This window comes from Apteryx mantelli, chromosome 3 (genome assembly GCF_036417845.1).
Source record: "Apteryx mantelli isolate bAptMan1 chromosome 3, bAptMan1.hap1, whole genome shotgun sequence".
Taxonomy (NCBI): Eukaryota; Metazoa; Chordata; class Aves; order Apterygiformes; family Apterygidae; genus Apteryx; species Apteryx mantelli.
In genome coordinates, this window is record NC_089980.1 from 8,811,642 (window position 1) to 8,837,487 (window position 25,846).

At 46.4% G+C, this 25,846-nt stretch overlaps 1 long non-coding RNA gene across 3 annotated transcripts; it reads right to left on the bottom strand.

Moving 5' to 3' along the window:
* Positions 1-5,440: 5,440 nt before the first annotated feature.
* LOC106494184 (uncharacterized) lies at positions 5,441-25,344 on the bottom strand. Of its 3 annotated transcripts, XR_010883857.1 has the most exons (5): positions 25,122-25,344; positions 23,779-23,866; positions 23,219-23,421; positions 21,968-22,122; positions 5,441-6,084 (listed from the first exon to the last, which is right to left on the bottom strand). It is a non-coding gene; the product is annotated as an uncharacterized lncRNA (long non-coding RNA). The 3 variants fall into 3 exon arrangements; XR_001294264.2 differs by lacking the exon at positions 25,122-25,344 and having other exon boundaries at positions 23,779-24,019; XR_001294265.2 differs by lacking the exons at positions 5,441-6,084; positions 25,122-25,344 and adding an exon at positions 17,279-17,320 and having other exon boundaries at positions 23,779-24,019.
* Between the last annotated feature and the right edge of the window lie 502 nt (positions 25,345-25,846).

Below are 25,846 nucleotides of genomic sequence, written 5' to 3' on the forward strand. Positions count from 1 at the left end.
AACCTCTTTACTGTGAGGGTGACAGAGCACTGGACCAGGTTGCCCAGAGAGGTGGTGGAGTCTCCTTCTCTGGAGATATTCAAAACCCACCTGGACGCAATCCTGTGCAACATGCTCTAGGTGACGCTGCTTGAGCAGGGGGGTTTGACTAGATGATCTCCAGAGGCCCCTTCCAACCTCAGCCATTCTGTGATTCTGTGAAATGGATGAACCTCCTGTGCACCCAGTCACTGAGCCAATGGAGGAGAATGCTGTAAGGAAGAAGGTTAAGCAGTCCAGGAGACTGCCAAAACTCAAGGAGAAAGTTCAATAATAACACCATGCCTACCTCTCTCCTGCTTCTCCACTCTGCCTTCCTGGCCCTGAAACTCCACTTGCCCCTCTGAACTGTCCTATTTCCTTTTTCCCTTGAAAAAAGAGCAGACGAATACGTGAGGCAGGGAACTAAGGCCTCTGCTCAGGAGGAGGCAGCAAAGGCATGAATCTAGACTGTGGAGCAGAGCCTGGGAAGGGTGGGACGTTGCAACTCAAACTCAAGACTCTCAGCAAGAAAAGCAAATGGGAGCAGCAGGGGCACAGCTCAGCCCATCACCCTGCACAGGCTGTGACAGTGTCCTGGCGGGGGGAACCAGGGGGGAGCGTGAGGTTGTTTATGTCCCCAGCATGTCTTCCTAGATCAGGGAGAGCAGGCTTTCCACCAGCATTGCCATGCAGGCAGCTGCCTGACACCTGTGTTAGCAGTAACCTCTGAGAGAGTACACCTTTGCTAGTGCTAATGAGCCTGATCTTTTATGCTGCTAATGGGCCAATCAATCTTGGGCTAATGTCACTTTTTAAACCAGCAAACACCACACTGACAAAACAGTTCAGCTTGCATCCTGAAATACTGACAGCAAGCTTCTTAGTTTCCACATTCCACAGCAGAAAAGCCTTATTCCCAGTATCCTTGCCCATTCCCAAACCTCTTTCCCTCCACCTTATATTTCCTTGACATGTTCCATGCACACATTATACTCCCTCCCTCTCCTGTGTTTACCCGTGCTGTGGCTAAGGAGTTTGTGTTCAACACCAGAAATTCAGAAGCAGCACTTTTTACATCTATTAAGTTCATGTGGCTAGGCAATCAACTCCATCTTGGTGAAAATCTGGCTCTTTGTGGTGCATAAGACATGCTGGAAAATCCCATGCTTTAAATTATTCCATTATCCAATACCACACTGTACTGGGGGAAGTGATGCTGAACCTCTGGAACTGGGAGATTAAAAGCCCAAATATGTGCAAGACCACTTTCAGGGAAATATTAACACAGCATGGACTGGGGCTGAAGTCATAGTAAAGGATATTTGGACATGTAGACAAATCTGCTCTGGCTTGGTAGACAGATCTGTGCCTGCCTGTTAGATGCTAATACCTCTGCCATCCAACATTTCCCCCTGCTCCTTCTTCTTCATTGTCTTCTTTTGTCTTCAGACTCCCTGCCATCAAAGCCTCCAATAACATGAATTTCTTCCCAAACACTTTTTTCATGCTTCTTTTTGATGCTCCTGTTAAGAATGTGACATGGTTCTCTCTTTTTTTTTTTCGGGGGGGGGGGTGTTAATCATTAGATTCCAGATCTTTGCTATTAAAATCCGTCAGATAACAAGTGAATCTAGATAATGAGACAAGAGTGTCACTTTGCAGGAAATCAATGTCATGATGTTTTAGAAGCAAAATCGCTTTACAATCACACTACAAGAAAGAGCATATCTGGGCCACTTTTTTCAGTGTTGATAAGGCAAAGCCACCATCAAACATCAACAGGTATACAGCATGTGCTGAAGGTGAGTATGAGCACACAGTTTAGGTTTGGAAGATATGACGCTGGGCAGCACTTCCTAAACTTTTTGGATTAAGTTTTCCTATTTTTTGTAGATTACCTGTCATGCTCAAGGTTTTAAGAGGAAATGGTCCATGTTTAATCCAGTTCCACAGGTCAACTGGACTTATTACCCTGCTCCATAACTTCAGCAAGTTGCTAACTCCCAGCTTGGAAACTTCCTTTTTGCAGAGATCTGTCTCCATTAGCAGTTCAGCCCTGCAATAAATAGTCCATAAAAGCCATTACAGTACCAGATTGAAATACACTCCCTAATGAGGAACAGCTTTTTCTAAAGGTTATTCTAAAAAGTATCAGGCTAAGAGAAGCTGAATCCAGTGGGCTTGAAGATCCAAGAGATTTCTCCTTCCCAGTCTGTCTCCTGCTTTTCCTGTTTGTGGGTCTCCCCAGAATACAATGCATAACCCATCCTTGCAATTCTCCCATGCTTGTTCCTCCCTGATCCACCTTGCTCCCTCCCTTTCCCTGCTTTTGGCCCTTCCCCTAAAAATATCTCATAATGCTTTGTGCATTCCCACAGTCCTTTTCAGAATCCCATAAAAAGTTTTACACAATGCCGCAAGCCTCCTGAAATGTCCTGTCCTAAGTCTGCTCTTTCCACGAGACCCATGATAATTTTCTTCTCCCCTTATTATCAGTCACCAAGCTCTGGCCTTTCAAAGACTATGCTCGAGTGGTCCCTTCAGTGGCCACTGACCAGGGACCTGAGAGCTTTGGTCTTCATTATTGTCTCTATTATCTCCTGTTCATTAGGTTTGTGTATCTGGGTGCTTATTACTCTTCTTCTTTCTTGTTTTTGCTTTATAGGCTGAATAGCTGTTTACCAGACATCCTCACAAACTGGATACCCTTACATTCCAGGTAGTCATATATCCTTACACATCACATCTCCAGGTAGTTCAGGTTACATCTATACCAACAGATTAAGCAGGCCAGACTCATTCTCTGATATCCAACAGCTATAGGCACACTATTAAACTCCCCCCCCCCCCCCACAAAACTTACCTGGATTGCCTGTTGGGAATGATCTTTGATCCGTGCTAACTGCAAAAACCATGACTAAACACTAGGCTGGCCTTGGTCAGAAACCATATTAGGAATGTTAAAAATTCAATAGTATGGGCAGTCATGGGTGAGTGCCTGGAGTCATGGGAGAGTGCCTGGGAACATCCCCTTGCAAAGTTTCATTTATTACCCTATATATGTGGTCTTTGTGCTTAGAGCAGCCTGGGAGTGCCACCACTAAGTCAAGACAAGAGATACCCAGTGTGGGTGGCTTACCAGAAGGCTTCCCAGCACCACTGAGGGCAATAGGCAAGCTCCTTTGTCAGTGTAAATAAGTGTAGCTCCACTGAAATTGCTGGACGAGTTCTGGAGCAAATGAGTATATCTGCAATAACTTCAGCAGCAGCAGGGAACAGAGACCTCAGCTGCACTGTGGACTGGTTTGCCTTCCTGCCAAAACTACAGGGCAGAGGTCCCCCCAGGGCCGTGATGGACACCTGCAGCCACCCACCTCAGCAGCAGCTCACCACAGTGGGGCAGCAAGCAAGCTGGAGGAATGACCTTATCCCCCCAGAAGGTCAAACTATGTTCTCCTGCGTCATCAGCCGCAAGGAACAGAGTTCAAAAGCCCAGAGTCAGTCAAAAGGTAGTATACAGCTAGTTATTCCTATGACACACAGCTTTACCCCTGTAGTATAATCTGTGTGTCTAGCAGCAAGATTTTGGCTAGAATCCCCCATCCCCAGGGTCTGGTGCAAGATGTTGTACAATCTGGGATCCAAGAGGTGGTTGCAGACAGGATGAACAAAGGCATAAACAGTAACTCTTGCCCTGCTGGGCACCAGCTGCCTCTGTTACCCAAAGAGACACAATTTGCTGAGCAGAAAAAGTATTTCTGTCCTTCCCAAAAGTCACAATCATCTCAGAGCATCTAAGAGTGAACTCCAAGACCCCAGGGTCTCCATGGGTCAGCATGCACACTCCTCCAGCAAGCAGACCTGCCTTAACTTCAATCCTTGCACAGGCAAAGGGACCAACCCACAGGTCTTGTACAGTGCCTAGCATGGTAGTCTGTACCTAAACACTCCTCAACACTCCCAAAGTACAAAAAATTGAGTCCACTTCTATCCAGTGTTTTATGCTCCTTGAAAAGCACTCACCTTAAGGCTCAGAGATTATTTCTAGTCTTCTAATGCCAATGTTTAACTAGTTACACTATCTGCATGGCCTTTGCTTGCTGGGTCCATAGCAGCACTGGAAAAAAGACAGAAAATGGTCTTAGCCCTGCTTCTGGACACCACTCTCACCCCTCAGCTCCCTGGACAGTGCTGCTGCAACAGTACAGTGAGCTCTGGGATCAGGAGTCTCCTGCCATGACCACATGCCCAGAACAAGCCAGACTGGACCGGCACCCTAAGCAAGCCTGTTGCCACCTCTCCTTTTCTCTGAGCAATTGCAGTCAGAAAGCTATGAAGGATATATAACTCTCAGCAGGCCTATCCTACTCAGTCAGGCATTTGGGTTGCTCTGGTCTCCTCCCAGAAAGGACCTACTGTAGCAGTACATGGCCTAGCTCAATGTCATATGAGCTCCTCACTGTTTGCTTAGCTCCCTGCCACCCATTTGCCAGGGCTACTTCGGTAGCACAGAGGTCATTTCTCCTTTGTTATAGGAGCAATCACGAAGGACCTTTGGAAGTCCAGAACTGGGGGTCAGGGACTTTTCTTATTTATTTATTTATTTATTTTTCTTCTTTCCAAGCCAAATATTCACTAAGAATTGTTCTCTGTGTCCCTTGAGGTGTCAAATGATCTTTGCAGGTCACCTTCAAGGTTCAGTTTTCAGTCAGCTGTCTATTCTCAAATGGCCTGCAAACCTACAAGTATACTCACCCACTGGCCTGTAAAACAGGCTGCACAAAAGGCAAAGGCTTCGTTGCCTATTAGCCATGCTATTATGGGAGTCTAACAGCCTGGGTCAGGAACCATTTGCCACTTCAGGATAAAATCACAATATTATCATGACGGGCAGTAATTGCAGCAGTGCCAAACGTGTGCGTACATGCATTGCTGTCAGTGGAGAGGGAAGCACCCCTAAGGAGCTGCAATTGCAGGTGCTGACACAGACAAAATCCCAGCAAATAGCAGGGTGCAGGGAACCAACTCCTCTTTTCCCCAGCCTTAGGTAGCATATGCTGCTGGGCTGAAGCCTGTAGGAAAGGATTGCCTCTTCACAGAAGGGAAATCGAGGAAAAAGGAGACTGGTTGGTCAATCTCTCCCCCTGGAGGTATTTACACCACTGTTTTCAGATGTAGGACTTCTGGGTTTCAGCTATGCTTCACTCAGCACAAAGTGGGGCGGCTCTCCCCTCACAAGAAGAGCAGTGGCATGGGAGATGAGCAGCATGGGAGGGTTGATGGGGCTGGATGGTGTCCTTGGCCATGCTCCACCCTGTGTGGGGCACAGCAGGGGAGAGGAATTGCAGTCTCACCCTGCAAGATACACTGAGGGGGGAACATGGCAGAAAGTATGACCCTTACACACAGAGAGGTCCATTTGGTTTATTACTATTATTTCTTGAATTCATAGCAACCATCAGCATCAGAAGGGATCTGAGCATTCCTCCCTTCTGCTTTTGTAGTCTTGTAAAAGCAGCACAGTGGAAAACCCCATCATGGGTTCATTGCCAGGAGGGACCACACAAAGTGTGTTTCACCGACACAAGCTAGTCTGTGGCACACAGCAGCTGGGAACACAGGCTGTTGTGAAACATGACCTATTGAAAAGCTATCTGATATTTAGAAACAACTTCTTCCTGTCAGTCCCAGTTACCTGTAGTCTCTATTAAATAGGCTTTGCTTTTAGCAGCTTTTGAAAAAGAGAGCCTATTGATTTGTTGTCTGGGTGCTAAAGCCATCAGCTCAAAGACCATACAACAGTCAAAAGGGCTATAAGATAGTTCTTTCCTGTAACATGTAAACTGATTGATTTAGTGTAAGCATTGAGAAATACAGCTACTCTTCTGCAGCTACGTCTTGGACCCATGAACTGACTTAATCTCTTTGGAGAGTGCACAGAATCCTTGAAAATCCAGACGTGACCCCCAGGGCCAGTGCAGAGAGTCTGGTATCTTTGATGTAGGACAGTCTCAAGGAAAGTCTTTTCCTGATGAAATCTTCCAAGCCTCTTCCGTCCAAACCCTGTAATTAAATAAAGGCCTGTCATCAAAGTAGGTACCCACATTAGGGTACCTACCAGGAGAGAGTACCTATCTATCCTACAAGTTTCCTCATATAGGCAAACTGCTGTCCCTGCCCAGAGCCTGTTGCTGGATCTGAACCTCCTCACCCAGCAGGACATGCCAGTTCAGGGAGAAGGCCCAGATTAGCTGTCACTGTTTGGGGGCCTGGAGACAATAGGTCCTATCTGCTCCAGCAACTGACTCAACACTATGACCGATACACCCCATGCATATTCTCAGCTCTGAGAAAATGGTGAAAGATGCTCTGTATTTTCCTAGCAAACACTCATGGCCCTCACATTTCCTTCACCCAGGGCTTTGCCCTACAGCTAGATTTAGATCAGCTGCCTTCCATGATCAATGAGTCAAACCAACCACCATTCTCCTGCTGGACCTCCCTGCCATCAGCTTCCTCGCTGCAAAGGTGTCTCTTTGGGACAGATTTTCATGTTTTTATTCAAGGCCATTTCATCTCCCTGTGGCTTACCACAGGCACAGTGTAATAACTGCTTCTGCTTCCCAAACTCTGGTAGCAGTTGAATTGTCCAGAGCCCTTATGATACCTTGGGGAGTCCCACAGAAAGCTGGGTCAGGCCCTTCCACAGTACTTTACGACTCGAGCAGGTGAGCCCTCTGCCCCTTGGAAGGTAACAGGAATTTGTGCCATATAAAGGCAACAGGATTTGTCCCTCTTCAGGAAGCAACATATGTCCCCTGTGCTGAATCTGCCTGTATTTAGCTTCCCTGAACTGTGTCAGCATGCTCTCTTTTGACAGAAGCAGCGTATTTGTCATCTGCAGACACAGAGCCATTTAGGTGCTAATGGAAGCAATTTTTACTTCTCTGATGCTTTTACGTTCTGCCAGACATGTGCAGCCCCCAAGGCTCTGACAAAGCAATTCCCTTTCATGACTGCCCCCAACAGAGCAGTACCTGCATGCACAGAAACCCAAGAGTTTCCCAGCAGTTTAATTAGCGCAGTGCAATGACCCAGAACTGTTTCCTGTGCTGAAGGTCTGTAGGGTCAGAGAACCATCCTTGTCTCTCTTTTCTCATTCTGCTAATCTGCACAGTCTAGTTTGCAGCAGTGCCTCCACACCCACTTCCAGCCTGAATATCCCATGTCCATCTGCTTTTACACCTCTTCAGAGTGCTGTCTATGTGCATCCCAGAACTTTGTTTCTCCTGGGAAAGGCTGAATGAATAGCCCTGCTTCATGCCCACCTCGCCAGCCCCAGTTCAGAACCTGCGTTTTAGTTGCACCAGTCTCACCAGTGACTTCACTCAACATGATGCCACAGTCTTTGGCCCATGGAGGCACCAAATCCTACTTCTTTTATAGAATCCCCACAAAGGTACATCCGGAAAATGCAAAGTTCTCAAAGTACTGAGCAATAAGTCATAATAAGAAAAAAATGCTTATGTTCAGAAGAGTCTTTCAGAGATGACAGATTGTAAGGCCAAGAGGGAACACAAGTTGTGCAGTTCCCTCTAGCTCTTCCTGCACTGACTCATGTCTGCTGAGGCAGGACAGGGAGATACCCCTAGCTGGGGACTCCACCACTGACCATCAGCAGCTTTTCCTCAGTGCTTCAACTCCCTGAGTCAGAGCTGGAGCATCACCTCCATGCTCCAGTGGTTTCTTCTCCCAGTGCCTTCCCCTACAAAAACTGGAGTTCTGCACTGTCCTCCACAAGGGTAGTCTGTCATCCCACCAGCTCACAGTCTTCCTCTCCATAACCCACTGAAGTCGAGCTCCCCAGGTCTTGCAACCAGAGCCACATTTTTCTTGCTCTCCCATGGCTGATGGGTACTTCTCTGTTCAATCCCTTGTTTCATTTTCCAAATGTGGATGTGAAAGCCAGAGACACTCAAAATGTAAGTGAGGAGGCCGGTGTCCTTCTACATGCCCTCTCCAGGGAGCGAAAGGCATCTTCCAAGAACAACTCTGAGGAAAGGGCTGGAGGCACCCCCCTCCATCCACTGATGACAGCAGAATGCTCAGGACAAGGCTTCATAAATAAGGCACTGAAGCACTGTCCCTGGCACAGCTTTGGCACAAGGTGGGTGACACACTCCCGGAATACCCAGCACATGGGGCTTCAGGACCCTGGGTTTTCCTGTGTAGAAACCACTGCCAGGACCCAGAGGGACAGGGGGGAAACGCGAGTAGCAAATAAACACGTCTCTGACTTTCAGCAACCCCAGTATGTACCTAACCACTGACATTTTAAGAGGCAGTATATAACTAGTGAGTAAAAATAACTTCTCTCCGGTCTATTACCAGAAAAAAATGTGAAGGCACTTTATTGACTGGTAATTAAAATCTTATTCCTTTTGGTAGCATATGGCAACTAAGGAACAGGCATTTTGTTAAAGGTACAGAAGCTAAATGGCACTAGCAATAACTGTGTTTTATCTCCCTGGGAATGCACAATGAAAGATTCAGGCCTTATAGCTGAACCTTGTAAAAGGTACCAGTAATCAAAAGTCAACACGGAATCTTATCAAACATTAATTTAAAGCTGCTAATATTTAAAGACTTGCTTTTTTGTCTGTCATTTTTATTCTGAGATATTTTACTTGCCTCACTTTAATGATCTGATGGTGAAATGGAGATGAAAATTACCCAGAATTTCTCTTGAAGTTTGCTCAATGTGACTATCAAAAAAATATTCTGCAGTATGTGCATGTGGGTGGGAGGGAGTTTTTTGGGCTTATTGGCTTCAATGCGGATAGACCAAAAGATGAAAAAGAAAACTGCCAAAGGGATGAAAAATTACAATAATAATCAGTGTTCCCAGCGTCACGGTCAGCTTGAACCAGAAAACTGTGAATCAATAAAAGCCCACTGAGAAAGCTGTCAGGAAGCATGTGAACACTCCCCCCATGGTGGAGCAGAAGGGGAAGGTCACAAATTGGGCTGGAGCCACTGCTTGGTGACAAGGCTGAAATAGCCACCACATTTGACCTTTTGAGATCTGAATCTCACTCCAGCTGTGCTTTTCACAGAGGCATTTAGTTGATCAGATGCCCTAAAACCTCACAGAGAGAAGGGATGCAGAAACGTGCCAGTCACCTCCTGCTCCTCTCTACACTCATCCTCAGGCAGCTCCCTGCTCTCCATCTACCAAATTCCCTCGTGGGCTTGCTGAGGAACAGATTTCGCCACGTTCAGCCAAAATGAAAGCAGAAAGAGAGTTCTCTGCATCTGTCTCATTTAAAACTTCCCAAATGCATTTTTACTTTTATTAAGCAAGCTTTCCCTAGGTCACTGCCAGAATAGTTCAGATCTTGCATTTGTAATGCTAAGGCATTGCGACCAATAAAAAATAAATAGATGGCAATTACTAAGGAATTACCATTCAGAGCAAAAATGACTGAATTTATTGCATTTTGAATGTGCACGCCATAAAATGCAGTAATACAGCAGTCTAGGGAGCAGAGGTGGGCAAAGAAACTTCTCTTTCTTTTTAATGAGGGAGCCAGGAATATGTCAAGCTCAAATAATAACTGAAATCTGAAGCCATAACTAAAAGAACCTTGAAGTACAGAGCTCGTGTACAGATAACAGAGCAGTGTAGCAGGCAATACAGCACAAATATATCAGAGACGACTGTGCATTAAATGAGGATGCCAGGCCAGGCGAGGTCCTTTTGGAGAACTGCCTTCTGTTAAGCTTTATGCTCTACAGCTTGAAACAAGGCTTTATCTAAAATCCACCAATGTGCTTTCCACTGATGTATCCAAGTTTTGGCTAGGAGGCCTTGTCCACAGGCCAAAGCTCTTTGCTTTGCCTGTTGAGTGTAATTCATGTGGGACAGCCCCTGGAGTGTGAACAAAGTTAGCAAGCCCCAAAGCACTTCCATTTCAGAAGCCATAATTAGCCATCCTGGTGTAAAGCACTCTTACACCTTTACCACTTCATTTCTACCCATGGACTCTATACCATGACCAGTATAGTGAACCAAGCAGTGATATACTCCCATACAGCACAGCACAGACTTATCTAGACCATTTCCAGATTAATAACTCCAGTCTCTACCTCAGCATGGATTTTTCTAATACAGCATTGCTAAAATACAGTAGATATTAAAAAAATAAGTGTGTCAAACAGCTGCGAAATTTTGAATGACAGTCCCCACAGGCTATATCTGAATTTGTACTCTCTGTAAGCCTCATTTGACTAATGGGGAGATGTGGGAGAAATATTGCTCTAAAATGAGAATGGTTTCCTGGTCAGCAGTGGCCGGGCAATAGCACAGAACAAAAGATGTTCTGAAAGAGCTTCAGGTATGAAAATGCCCTTGAAAATCAAGAACTGTCCAAGAACAAAGGCTGCCCCTCTGACTCTCCAGTTTGGCTTCCTTATGACATTGCATGACATCACGTCCACCCACCCTGTTCAATGGGTACATTAAGGCATTCACTGAAGAGTTAAAGAAGACTCTCAATGAATCCAGCAAACTGTGGCTCAGGCCCCCATCTGAGAGAGCTGAGCAGGAGACAGCTTTATCCTCACTGTTCAGTGGATTCAAGAAAACTTTTCATACAGTCCAGAACAAAAATGATTCTCCTGAATTTGAAGTTCAGGTGAGGAACTGGACAATCCATTATTCACACTGCCCTACTAACTCTACTGCCAACCTCCTCTGCCTTTTTTCTCACCCAGCTCATCCGCGGAAGGGGAGGAGCCCAGAGTGTATGTCTCTGGTTGCTTTGTTAAGTGCTCGTTGCTCAGCTTCTTCACTTTCTTGGTCCTGTTGGTGCTTCCTCTTCTGGACTGCCCTCATAAAAAGCTGAATATTGAGCTATTCTCTAATCCGCAGATAGGCTCCTTCTGGTCTGATCTGCTGGTTGTCCTCTCCTACCAGACATTTTCCTGGTCTCTAGGTCCTGTACACCTGCTCTCATGGGCAGCTGTGGACATTTTTCCTTTAGGCTGTTTTGTCCCACACCATGCTTACACCCCTAGTTAGATGACCTCTCTCCTGCCTCCTCCGCTCATGTACTCATCCTGCCACTGGCATGCTCCTTTCTCTACACAGTCCAGTTGCTCTGGCCCTCACCACAAGCTCCCCCATGAACTGTCATTATTTTCATCTTGGACAGACACAGGCAAACAGTGAGTAGGTGGTATCTTGGGATGCCAAGTTGCATACCTTGCTGGGCCCAAGGCTGAACGTTGCTACAGCACTCTCCACCACATCACTAGGATCAACACAAAAAGCATGAATACATCCAAGCCAAGATAGACTCTGTCTTAGGAGCACCACTGAAGTGATGCGGCACTCTCCACACATACCCAGACTGACTGTTCTGTTCTTTGTACCTAATGCCCTTGTATCAAGCCCCACAATCTTCCTGCCAGGGTGTCTGCAGGTTTGTTAAAGACATTTCCTCTTGATGTAATGATTTCTAGTGATGGACATATTGGACCACATAAACTACAAATGAACCACAAAAATATGCTTTGTAATAAGTCTGTTATTTCCCTAAGAGTATCTATCCTAACATGACTGTTGTTAGTTGCACAGGAACCATCCATAAGGGAACATTCCCTGCTATTGCAATGGAAACAACCTGAACAGGATTCCTTTCCTCTGGGGCATCTGGAGAGCCCAGGATTTAGGCCCCAATGTCCTAAAGAACTCTCTTATCCTGGATTTTAGGCCAAGCAAATGCCCTGTGCACCCTTCATCTGAACCAGCCACACAGCCTCCCACCACAGACACACACTACAGTCCTATGAACTCAGCAGTTCTGCTCATCACGGAACAAAATCTCCTATTATGTGACACACAGGCAGAGGACAGGACCCCAGAGTCCCATCTTTACTTTTACTGCTCTGAACAACAAGATCCAACTCACATGGGAAGGAAGAGCTGTACAGTCACAGCAGCAAGCACTTCAGAGCAGGCCAGCTCCTCCCCTGCCTGCAATCAAGGCTCCATCAAGGGCTGGTGCAGATTGTGTTGAATGCTGCCATTGACTGGTCATTCCTGACAGCAACACCGGCTGCTGACAGCTGCCATGGACCCCACCTGACAGACTGACATCTGCTCCAAGGCAACCACAGCAACTTTGTTTCATACAGCAACAAGTGAAGAGGAAGAACAAGCCAACAGGGAGCATGCTGAAGTCCAAGCATAACCAGAACTGCTGCGGATGCAGCTGAAGGTGCTGCAATGGTGCTTGGGTCCTCCAGTAACTTCCCTCAGTTCTCTAGGGAAAGTGCCTCAAGCCACCACCTTCTCTCCATACCTAGATATCTCTGGCTCCTTCAGGACTGGATCCCTCTCCCACTAGAACAGGGCAGCTTGAGACCCCATTTCCAGTACTTCCCACCATGCAAGGTTAAAGTGGGGCTTGAGGCCAGGGGCTGCTGCAGTGTGATCAATATCCATGTTATTGCCAGGCAAACAGCCGTTCTTACAGGCAGGGACCAACACATGCAGCAAGTGAAAATGCTTGCTGAGAACACAGTTGCCCACTGATTCAATCTGCAGTGGTACCACAGGCTTCGGATTTTCTTCCCTATGGGCTTATCTGCATCAATTCTATCCACATTTGACTCCTCTGTCTTTCTAAAGATGATCAGAAAGACCTGTCAATCACTTCCTGTGGGGAAAGGAGGAGGGAAAACATTATCACTGGAAAGTCACCTTCTGCTTACATGGGCTTTCATGGTGTCCCCACATCCTGAGTCAGGGAGCAGCAAGACTAAGGCTGTTCCGTGGCAGGGGGGAGAGCTGGGACACCAGGATGACAGCAAGACAGGGCAGTGTCCTCACCAACCAGGGCACTATCTGAAAATACCTGATCAAGGAGAGTTGAGCAGGGCTGATGACAGAAAGCAGGGTCTGCCACAGTCCAGTGATGACCAGACAAGTCGTACTGACAAGGCAGATCTAAGGTCAAGCTGGGAAGACAAGTTAGCAAGGCAAGGTCAGCGTCAGCAAGGTACAGGACAAGGCACAGGCATACCTACAGCACAGACAAGGAGCACGGCAAGGGGCTGACCTTCACGCAGGTCACCAGCCATGGCGTGGAGACCCCCAACATGGCTTCTCACTGCTCTTTCTCATGACTTATTTTCCCAGTCTGGTCCCAGGTCACAGCTGCACCAGATCAGATCTGGGCTTGAGCACAGCAGACAAACCCCTAGAAGAAATAGGGGAAGAGGCTGCAGAGTCCTTTGGTACGCTCAGGCCTTATACCCAGAACCACAGTGAGGCCAAATGGCCAGATTCTGATAAGACAAGTGCCAGCCAGCTTCACACATTCCCCTTCTCCAGACGTTTTTGTGCACCAAACCTTTTTCCAGGCCCTTATTGCACAAGCACCAAACATACACACTTATCAGGTACGGTATTTCTGGAGCCCTTCCCTCACTGCTCTCCAGCTACCCGGGAAGGCATTTTTATGAGAGCTGGCCTCCTCCCAAGAATACCAAGCTCAGAAAACCCCTGAACATGCTCATCGTCTTCCTCTAACCCTGACCTTCTCTCTGCTCTGTGAATCTAACCTGATTTCTGCTCTAAATCAACATTCAGCATGCTCCTCCATTCCTACTCATGGCTTCACCTAAATCTTCACAAGGTTGGTTGATTTTATTTTGTAGCTGGGCCCTGTGCAATCTGCTCCTGCGTATCAAAAACTTCACAGCCACAGCCCCCGCTTCCCTTGCTCTGCTGAAGTCAAACAGCTCTGTTCCCTGCCTTAAGGAGCAAAGCACTTGGAAACAGGAGGAGCTAGGGAAAGCCTCCTGCTCTGACTTTCTTAGGGGAGAAAGAACAGGTGGGAGAAATGGAGTAAGGGAAACATTCATCCTATCTTCTTGGAGCTCTGGTGAAGGCATTGCTTTCTGATACAGTTGGTCCTGGTTTGACTTCCCGACTGAGTGTGGAGAACCACCTTTCCTCTTGCTCTCCTCAGCAGTACAACTGTGCAGGCAACACCTTCTGCTTGTCAGGGCATGGCCCCAGTGCCCATCTGCTTCCCCCTTTCCAGGGAAAACTCTCGCCCTGCCATGTTTATCAATCCTTCCTAGCTAGAGCCAGTGTTTGCCCAGTCTCTGTACTTCCCTGTAGTTCCTTTTTTCTTGGTTGGCCCTTGCTGGTCACAGTAACCTGCAGCTCTGTTCCATGACTCAGGAGGGCAGGCTCATTTTCACAGTCATTCTAGTCCAAGGGATGGGTATGCTGCGTGCAGCTGAGTTAGGGATAAGGTTTACCACCATCCCCCATCACACATTTACCCTGGCCCAAGAGATATCCCTGAAATGCTATCACGTAGGCATTTATATATCACCTGCATATTGCCTGGGAGAAGATTTTCAAGCCTAATCCAGTATCAGTGCAAGATAACACTTGTCAGTGTGTTCACGCTGTCTGCAACCGAATTACTGGTTGCAGAGTGCAGCCCTCTGAACTGATACATAAAACATCCCAGCAGTTTGTTCAGTTCCCAAAAGTTCCTTGTTAATACCTGAGCTTTCTGCAAAATGAAACAAAAAAAGTCTAAAACAAAACAAAAAGGTTTCCTGTTCTCACACATGCAAGAACCCTTCATGAACTGGCTTTCAGCACTCAGTTGCTTCTCCCATTTAAATTGACAGAGCTACAGAAGATAGACAATAAAACAGAATTAAATAGGTGTTGACTTACAGGTCACAGGCCATTAATCTTGAGAAAGCCCTCTTAGTTACTGATTCTGGCTTTCTTACAGGTCTGCAGAGTTTACCAATGTGGTCCCAGAGCTGAGGTCGGTCAGACACACCAAGTTATTGAAGATGATTCACCATTTGATGATGATTAGATCTAAAGGAAACTCTAGGATAGAAACCTCGCTTATGTCAACAGAAGGTTCATGTTCAGCTCAGCATTAAGTGGTTTCATGAACAACACTCTCCCTTTCTACCCCTGGAAGGCCAGAGCAAACTGCAGCAAAAGGAAGATAAACTCCTTCACCTCTGGTTGAATCCAGAAAGGGTCTTGCATTCTGCTGCCAAGTTCAATTCTGCTCCAAGATCAACACCTGTGATCTTTTACTAACCCCAAGAGGGACCCCCCCTGTCCACAGTGCAGTGGGGTCTGCAGCATGGGGCACATGGGGTGCTGGACCCTCAGCCCCATTCTGAGCACAAGTCTGGCTTACAAACCCACAATGTCTTCCAGCATGGGTGAAGCCTTCAGTTTTAGCTCTGCTATACATGCAACCCAATTTGTCACCAAATCAGGGAAAGTCATTATGTGAATTATTCTCCCTGTGGGAGTAAATCAGTCCATAAAGTAGGTAATGCTCCGCAGACCCTATTACAACTGTGAACAAGGGGTTCAACTCAGTGGCTGAGGAGATGAAAATCAGAGGGGATAATTCAGGTCAGATCAAATCAAAATCAGACTTTCCAATGAATGTTTTAATGAAATGAAAAACCCAAACATTTCCATGCAATAGAAAAAGAAGGCATTTCACTTCAGTGCTAGGGTTATTTGACTCTTTCTCAAAAATTCTTTCTTGATCTCAGCTAATTTGAGTTGAAAAAAACCTTTATTTTAAAACAAAATCCTCTTGCGTTTTTTTCTTTTAAACATGTCAAAGCAAAACCAGATCTGAATTTCAGTGTGAAAATGTTGCTTCAAAAATGTTTCCACATCAGCAAAGCTTTCCTTCTGGCCTTTGTGTGTGTTAGGGGGTGGGGTGGGAAGGTCTTTGATTAAAACAAACCATTGCATTTGACCAAAATGATTTCACAGATAATTTCCTGCCAAAACTCCAGTTCAACACTGTGCTACCTTTTCCCCTTTAGCCTGTCACTTCACCAAGAAAAAAATATTCACAGGAGGGAGAAAACATAAATGTTCGCAGCTCTTCAGAGACACAAGAAAACATCCAGTTCCCTGAGTTTTCAGGGAAATGTCTTTGTTTCTTAGTTTTCTGAGTAACGTCTTCCTACCAGTGAGCAGCCTTTGATAAGAGAGCATGGCTTCAAGTTAATTGAAAAGGCCTCTCATTAGCTAAAGCCCTACATATTCTGCAGGATGAGGATACCTGTGCAAAAAACATTTATATGTCCACAGGCCAAAACTATTCTTGCTTAGTAATGCTTACAAGCTTCATGCTTGTAAGCCTACCCTGCAATTCTCTTCCAAGTCTTTTTTTCTTTCTTAAGCAAGCTGTAGCTGGACAAATTGATGACTGAGCCTTGCTGCCCTGCCAGTGGAAGATCTCCTGTCATCTCTGCTGTCTCTCACCTTCACAGTGTGTTAATGAGGGACAACTCTTTTCTTTTCTCCAGATCTCAGTTTCCCTCTTGTCTCCCTCAAGACCAAGAGCCCTTCAGGTCAGGGGCCTTTGTCATAAGTGTGTGCAGCTCACGTCACAGGAAGACACTAATTCAGTGTCTGAAATGTGGGTGATGCTTTGGTCGGTACTGTCACACCAGTCGAGTACATACAGATGCTGCATGAAGAAAATCTGTGCATACACTCTGGGTTTTTCTCTGGGGAGAAAAAACATCAGTTCCCATGAAATTTCCCACTGCATCAGCTTTCCAGTTCCCATCACCACTTCTCTTTGGTGCCAGCACCCACAGGCTCACAGCCATCACATTAGCCTGATCCTGACTTCCCCTGAGCAGTGTACATCCCACTTCCCACCCATCCTCCTCTCAGTCAGCTGAGTGCTGCTGGCACAAATGTGATGAGGAAGAGACGTGAATCAAGCCCCCATTGTAACGCTGAAAGACACTTCTGACTGGTGAAAGCGTCTTGCAGCTGCTGCTTGCTTCTCATGGTTCACTGCCATGAACAGTGCTGATGTCTTAGGCTGTCTGTGTCTCCTTTGGTTCCTCAGCACTCTACAGGGGAGATGCTGGTCTGCCAGCAGATGGAAGGAAAAGAGTAACTTTCCTGAGCTTTCAGGGGATTCTTTCCAAACCTCAGTGTTCACTTGAAATTCTCCAACTCCTTCTGTCTCACACAGAAACTGGGCAGGGTCTCACTTTCATTTTGCCTCATTGTGTTATTCATCCTGGTGGTGGGTCTTCTCATACAGGTTTTCACAAAGTGATTATGTTCTGCTGGGAAAAGTTATTTTAGACAGAGAAAAATACTTACTGATCTCTGCTGAAACTCTCCAAGCCTGACATACCACTGTCTCAGAAAAGTCAGCTCAATCTTCAGCAGTTTGAACTAAGGGAGAGGAAGATACGGGAAGACCTGATCACCATAGCTGGTTAGGAGATGTGAGAGGGTTACTTTCAGGGAGGCCTGTTTCCTTTCTGCAGCTTTGCTCCCATTGCCAGGGATAGTTCCTGATTTTTAGCACCTTCCAGCTTCAGGAATAGCCCAGCAAAGTCAGTTTGAAAGACCAGAGGGCAACATTCACAACATCAACACACAGGATCCCACCACATTGGTCTTGTGCAGCAAGGATGTCCTTCAGCCAGGGTAGGGGCTGTGCCTGGTCATGGGCCCAGGAAGAAGCTGAGGAGGTTGGCTGCACCTAGGGCATATACTGAAAAATGAGGTACCACTTAGGTGTGCTAAGAATTAGAGTAACTCTGAGGATTCAGACAGCCCCAGAGGGACACAAAAGTCAATAGATAGCCTTACTGCTTCCTACAAGGGCTGCTCTTTCTTCTCTATCCAGCACAAAGTGTATCCGACCACAGCTCCCCTGAACCACTGTAGCAGCCCAGTTTAATGGCAGCACAATCAAAAGCATTCTATTTTGCTTCGATTTTCTTTTTCTGGTGGAAAACAAAAAAAAAGTCAAAGGTATCTGAAGAAGTTCATTTCACAAGAATGAGCTCTGCCATTGAAGAAACCATCTTCCACAGAAAATTCCCAACCCAGGTCTCCAGTATGACTAAATTCAAGGTCTTTCTCATCCACCAGCCCCTCTCTGAAAGGGGACAGTGCCTGGTCCTTCCAGTAAACTCACATGAATCCCATAGGACCCAGAAATGGAGTAACCCAGCACCAGCGGGTGTTGTTCCCTCACCACTATCGCTCAGTTTGTTGTATGCCCTGAAGCACGTAGGTTGGCGTCCTTTCTGGATTCTTTTATAAAACGTAAGCACAGCTATTCAGTCCTTTTCTGAGAATTTTCTTTTGCTTGTTAAATACCTAATTTGCTTCACAGACATTAAAAAAGCAGGTGTCATTCATATCATTCATAACTGTCATCCCATATTGAGCTGTTTTTGAGAATTGCCTTTTGTCTCCAGACAAGGCCCCTTAAGCTTTAGCTTAGTACAAGTGATCAAAAAAAAAAAAATCCTCAATTCTCCTTCTCCCGCTTCTACAGACAATGAATTGCAGAAGCTGTTTCAGCAGTCCCACAACACACTTCTTTTCTAAGGAATGATGTTAATGTAAGTCTGCACACACATGCCAGAGTTTTCAAGCACCATGAGTGCAGAAACAGCAATTTTGCTATACAAGTGAGCCACGGTTTTTTTCTTTTTTTTTTAATCTCCAAGCAGATTTCTGCCCATTATGGCTCTGTGGTGTTCTGAGGACAATCTATTCCCTATTAAGCTGATTAGCTGTCACTAAAGGAAAAGGACCTAATGCAGTAAAATGCACGCACTACCTTTAACGGGGAGTAGAAGGGCAGCGATGTGAATTGCTCTGAAACAGTTCCTGCAAAAGATAATTAAGCCTGGACTGATTCTTCACTTTTGTTGCTATAGTACTGGTTTAACCTCATCTTTTGGTGATGAATTTCAGCAGATAATGCTTGCTTTATGAGTCTTGAGCTGCGGCATGGCTTTTCAGCCACTGCCTGAACTGCAAGGAGATGCAGAGCAGCTGGAAAGGGACAGGATCTTCATTTTCTGCCCTGGTTCTGGTCACCCACGTGCACCCCTTACAGGAGGGCAGCAAGAGGAGAAACCCTCTGCCTAGAGTATTGAGGTAATAGACACTACTCTGCTTGGCTGAAATTAGATCCAGGCCATACCAATTTTCTGCTCTCCCTGGCAGGACATCTCTGTCACCATCCTTCTTGCTCTGAGAGTGTTTTGTACGTGTCAGTGTTGCTAGCTGCATACAAAATCATAGCTCAGGCCTCCACCAAATCAGTGGGCGGTTGCTCCTCATTGATCTGAAGCAAGAGGTAAGATCTGGCAGTGATGGTAAAAGGGAAAATAGCACAGGAAAGGCAAGCTGTGATTGTCAGATCCAAGTCTCAACAGTGCTGAGGACACACGATAGACAGAGAAGCTCCATGGAGTTATGCATGGGATTTTTAAACACTGCTAGAGAGCATGACTTTATCTTCCTTCATCTTGGGAGACCTGCAGCGTGCACTGCATTGCAGACACAGGCTTATATTGCAGAGCCAGTATGCCTCAATCTGTCTTGCGCTTGCTTTTTCATGGCTTGTGCCAAGACTGATCCTGAATATAGAAAACACAAAGTCAGTCTGAAAACCAATCTTGAAGGCTTCCAGCCTGAGACAAATTTTCACTGTGGCCCTGTTCTTCAGCCACCTATATGGCTTTTTTACTAGCTCTCCCTCCCTCCAGCTTCCCATGTCCTTTCCCACAAAACACCATGGCAAATACTTTCATTGCACCCAGAGCCCTGAAATCAATTTCTCCCACAGAAGAAATTATTTTATCTAAAAGGGTGCAGAGTTAGTGCAGCATGTCCTGTCTTTTGTAGATCCCTTTGCCCTCCTTGCATAAGAGTAGTCATTGCTGCCAAGCATGTTTTTAAGCCTAACACATGGCAGAGCACAGGGACCCTGAGTTTTCACAGCACTTGCCGCCACCCTGTTCTTAAGCCTGAGTGCAACATTTGCTATTTTCTTGTCAACAGCACCTGCCTTGTCTGGAGAGACTCGTTAAATATGACAACGAGCACTAAGGATACCAGCAGATGGCAAATGAGTGTGAGCAAAGCAGGGTCCCCAGGAGAGCCTGCCCTGAGTCCCTGAAACATGCTGTATTGCAACTGCAGGTCCAGTGCAGGCCAGGTGAAGACCTGGTGGATGCATTTGCAAAATCTCAGGGAAGAGGAACACCCAAGCAAGCAGGGCCACCTTTGTGTCATGTTCACAGAGGGAATGAAGGGGCTTTCAGAGCATCTCTCAATTTGTCTAACACAGGCTCAGATCACAGATCAGCCTGCTCTCACCTGGTGATTAAAGGCTTTGGGTTCATCCATCTCCAGTGACCAGTTACCAGCTTCCGGTAAGTGTCCCTAAGCGATCTGTGTGTGCGTTCACTGATTGGGAAAAGGAAGCAATGCTTGTACATTGTGTGTCCTTTGGGGTCAGGACACTATCACTCTGCCTTTGTGCTCATGTGTGTTCCCATGTAGAAATGCCTAGGTGCAAAATCCAAGCACAGCATGTCTCCCCCTTTTTGCAGCATGACCTATGCCTGTGGAGCTCACCTATCATCACAGCACCTCCCTCCTCATCCTCCACTGGGACAAGTCCTTCCTTCTCCAAGGAACAGCAGCCCACTTCCTCCAGGGTGGTGACAAAGGGAGAAAAAGCAGCTGTAACATGCAGCTGCAAGTGTTCACACTAGTGAAATAGAGACTTGCTAACTACTTTTAATTGCCAGCTGCAGTAGATGGTGTCTGATTAACAGGAAGAGTTTGCAAGGCCATTCAGTGTTTTCCATGAACCTTTTACACAACAAACTCTAGCCTATGGCAGGGACCAGTGCTAATGAAACACAAGCAATTAGGAGCACTGAGTATCTGACTGAGCCTACGACACTGCCCAGGCACCTTCTAATGTGATAACAAAAAGATCTTTGTATCTAGATGGGGCCCCTTCAGACAGGCCCCATCCCAGGTTGTCTGGTCACCAACCTGATCAGTTGCCCACCAATGCCCAGTGAAACTCAGCTCCCTAAGTGGGATTGAGAATGAGGTGCTTAACTGCGTTTGAAATATTTTCAGGGTGGCTTAGGGGAACAGTAATTCTCCCCTCTGGGCTGCTTTCAGAGAGAAGGTTTAGGGCTACAGGAATCTTTGCTCTGGGTATCTGTATATCACATTCCCATTAGAAACAGAGCTTTTGTTCTTACTGAGGCAATCAGATGCTAGCTGATTTAAAATTCAAGTAGCAAACCCAGGATGCTGCGGTGGGAACAGCACTAGAGTATCTAGAACTGGTGAAACACACTTTTCCTTTCTTATTGTACTGGTTGCATGGAGGGGCAGGCTCGCATTTGAGGTGTAGTACTTGAAATCTTTAGATGGTGAGGGAGGGAGTGGGAAGTACACTCATCTCAAAATGAGTAAAACTGCAGCCCCAAGGTAAAATATGGAGAGACCTTTACATGTACTGATTCCTTATAAACACCCCACAGTGTAATTTGTAGGGAGTCTCTGTATGCTGGCTAACATTGCCATTTGCAGATAGACTGGATAATTGCAGACCTGTGCTCCCCTTCCCTTCAGCCCGGGCATTCATTTGGGTCTCTCCCTTCAGCAGATCACTGCTTCTCTAAAATACACGGCAACCAAACTATCCTCAGGACTTCCAGCCTGCTTTTTGTGTTTGGTTAAAAGTCAGTTCAAAAGTTACTGCTTTGGGAAAAACAGACATAATCACAGGAGTCTTGATCCCTTTGCAAAAATCACAGCTACTTCTGCAATGGAGACAGGCAGGGTGTTGGTGAGGTGCAGAGCATCTGCCAGAAGAAACAAAGGAGCTGCTTTGAAGGGTATCTATCCTCTGGCTTGCTCATGTGGCTCTGTACTTAAAAGCTCCTGCTATGTGAGCTGCACGATTTTCCACTTAGGAAAGATGGGTTGGCGGGATGTTCCTGCTATGGGAAGGAAGGGCAGCAGTTGGGTCCTGACCTGAATTCTTCATTCTGGTCCTTCTTCTTTGGGCTGTCCTTTCTCAGTAGCACGACATATTTCAGCATCTGCACCAAAGTGTAGGTCTCTGGTGTGGAAGAAGACATCATGCCCACCTCACTCTCCTCTAAGGCCTGAAGTCTGTTGTTGGCACTCTGCCAAAGTAAAATATATTTTCTCATGAACTGGTCTCCCCAAAACTGAAATGGGGCGATTTCTATGTTCCTGCTGAGAGCCAAAAAAGCATCCTCCTGCTCAGATCCTTCATTAAAGCAAACTCAACTAAACTAGCTGCCTGGGAGATCAGATGAAGGCCCGGAAAACATAAGAAAGATTAAAGGAAAAAGAAAACAACTATTGACACTAGTAAATGTGTCTTAATTAAAACATTTGAAAGCACAATTTAAGCACATTCTATCTCCAGTCATTCTCCAAACCTCTGCAAGTTAATGAGATGATTTTTTCTTACAGTCCCCCATTGATCCATGAAGTGCAAAGAGAGAGTCAGAACTGCAAATGAAAAAAATGTGGGTACAGGGCCAGATGCTGATTGCATTTACAGATGTGTAACTCAGGAGTGACCCCATGCAGCCCCTGCTGGTGTTATTTCAAGAAGCTGTGGAGGCTACCATCAGGCTGTGTTGTGTGGCCAAAGGTCTGGCTTGAACGGAGGAAACCAGAAGTGATGCTGAAAAATCTGTGTGCACCAAATGTCGTGAAAATGAAACTTCATGTACTGCGGTTTTGCTTCTTCAACAGAAAAGGAAAAGATAATTGCATCTTTGATTCAGTTTGCATGGATAATAAAAGTGAGGGGTGTTATTTAATTAAAAAATCCCAATGGTTGCACAGTTTCCAAGCCTCTAATAACCCAGACCAACAGCGAGAGAACAAACAGGCTTTGCAAACTTGCAGAAGAGAGCAGACTTGGTCTCCCACAACTTGCATTAAACAACTCCTCTTCACACAAAAACAAACAAGAGTATTCTTCAGGACTGCAAGTCTTTTAAGATCTGTTTAACCCACCTTAACACAGAAGGGTCATGGGTTTGATTTAGACCAGGTCAGGGCTAGCTGTCGGTTTAAAGCAGACATGCTGTTTACCCTGGGATAATCAGCTAGCCTTCCTCTGCTCACTTACTCTCATTCTCTCCCTGTTCAGGATTTCTGCTCACACAGAAACAACCATGTTATGGGAAATTAAGAGAGCAGAAACCACCACACAGACTGCACCACATGCTCTGTGCTGACCTGGAGGAGAGGTCTGGACCCACGTTCCAGGGAAAGCGAGCCAAATTCACATCAGTGACGCCAAGGGAGTTGAAACAAGAAAAGGACCTGCCTCATTTTCCTGGGGTGGATGTCAGAGCAGACACCACATTGCTGCACTCCTCCTGGGGAAAGCTCTGGGGCACAGAGCAGTGGCCTTCTGTGTCCCAAGAGGCAGCACCTGCCTGAGAGGAGACAATGCAAAGTTGGAGACAGAAAGACACCGTTCCCATATACTTACTTTGACTAAGAGTGGGGCACTCTTAGGCAAAAAGCCAGCTGAAACACCTAATTCCCAACTGAATTTAGACACTTTTCAAGAGCTGGGTTCTCCAAGGTTAACCCAGGGCATTTTATGGGCCATTCTCCAGTCACATTCTCCTCCCCTCTCCATTGCAGAAAAATTGCCCTATCAAAGAGAAATAACTAGTATTTATATATTGTGAGCTTAAAGGAGGAGTTTGCTCTCATTTGTTGGTTACTTGGGGGGGGGAGGGGCTGGGTTTTTCCTCAGGGTTTTTTTTTTGTATAATAGTACTTACCACATTTAAAACTACTGCTTATTAGTGAGAAGTCTGTTACTTGCTAGGAGAACTGGAGAAACTTGATCAGCCCAGTAATAAAGGGGTCCTTAGGGAAAAGAAAGGTTGATTTGGAAGAACTGTAAATGAGTATTTTTTATGGAAAGGGAGAGGACAGAAGGCAGGAAAAATCTGTTCTCTGCAGACACATGTTGCTTTCTTTAAGAGTCTGACTGGCTTTATAAACCCTGCTAACAGTGAAAGAGTGCTCTTAAGGAAAGAGCAGGTCCCAAGCTTCCTAGGACAAAGTTAGTTACTGCAGCAGAGATGCCACCGCAGCAGGACAGCAGAAGGGAGAACAAGTGGGGTTTGCATCAGACCATCAGTAGAGGTGCCCCAACAGCCAGAGCATGCTCCCTTCTGCCACAGGGCACTAACCATTAGACACCCAAGAGCTGGTCCGTCAAAGCCATGGGCAATCTTCTAGCAAGAAGAGAGCCCAAGGGCTGGAGACCAAGGGGTTGCTAGTTTTGGACAAGGTTGAAACAGAGGGCCACTGCCCCTGTGGTCTGTCCCCACTCCAGCAGGGACAGCTCTGCTCTGCATGAGGTTTGTGCTCGACTGACCTCTGTGCTGAGGAAAAGACTCTGAACAAGAGCAGCCCAATCTCCTCAGCACTGAGGTCAGAGGTAACGCAGCAACAGCTGCCCAGGACACTCTGCATGGGCCAGGACCAGATAAGTTTGGGCTCTGGCACAGTGAATTACATTCTGGTGCCCTCTAGTGCCAACAGCTAAGCAAGGTGGCCTTGCAGCTCTGGCACCCACAGCAGTCCCACCTGGCTCTGCATTATCTCTCCACCCTCTCTGCCTTCCTTAGTCATCACCCCCACTCACGCCCACACCAAACTTGGTCAATGGGCTCCTGATGGCATCTCAAGGAGCTTGTTTTAAGCAAAGAAAGAATTTATGCTCTAGAAAAGCCACACCATCCCTGAGCAGGATCATTCCTGGGCCCCTCACACTGACTCAAATCAAAAGACCACGAGCTCGACACAAAGCAAAGAGGGAAGGAAAGGGACAGAGATCTTTGCAGGTAGCCTGAACCAGTTCCTAATGTGTCACACAACAGGGTGGCAAAGGGGATCTCACGCCAGTGCAGCCACAAACAGGAGATGTCTTGCAATCCCATGACCAGGGCCCCAAGGCCCTCTCTTTAACACATCACAGAAGGACTCCACCACAGGCTTAAAGACACTCCCCCAGGGTCTCTCTGTGAGATTGGAACTGTGGAGGACAGTTTTTGAAGATAAAGGGAGGTTTTGAAGATACCCTGTTCAGACATGTAGAGAAGAGAGTCCTTACCTGTGTCCCAGTTGAGGGACAGGCCAGTAGGTAAGCTCAGCCTTTGCTGGACACCAGATAACCCACTGGAGAAGGAGTTCTCAGACATCACAGGTGTCAAAAGGGTTCCAGACTCAGCTCCTACTTTCTTAGACAACAACATCAGCAAACATAGAGGTCTGGAGCTAGAGGAATGAAGATTGGATGGGATTTGGGGCCCAGGGAAACCACTTCTTTTCTTGCAATGGCATGTCCACTCACTTAGTACCTGAAAAATACTTTCATTAGGAGAATTAACATAACATACCTGGTATCTTAGTGCAGTATGCAGTCTGGGAATGTTTCCTGGACATCTCACCCTGCCTTCCCAAAATCAGGTTAAAAAGAGTCTCAGGAATCATTGGGAAACAGTGGAGACACCGAGGGAAATCCTCATGGTGTTCATCCAGCATTTTGCAGGAACTACAAGACCCAGGAGAAACACTGTGCTTTGGAAAGGCAAACACTATCTGTCTTTCCTGAACTGAATGCTTGCTTGCACTTGAAGCAGGATGTGCATTAGTGCCATCCAGTGAGGCTGCTACTGCAGGCAGGCTCAGTCCCAGTTGTTGCATGCTCTCCAGCCCAGACTGGAGTCAGTTTTGCCATAAAACTTTAGCTTTCAGCCTAAGTGTATCCTTTACTCTGATCCTTTGCCTGTCCCCCAGACTCATCTTTCAGGACTTCTGGTGCAGGTAGACTGAGCT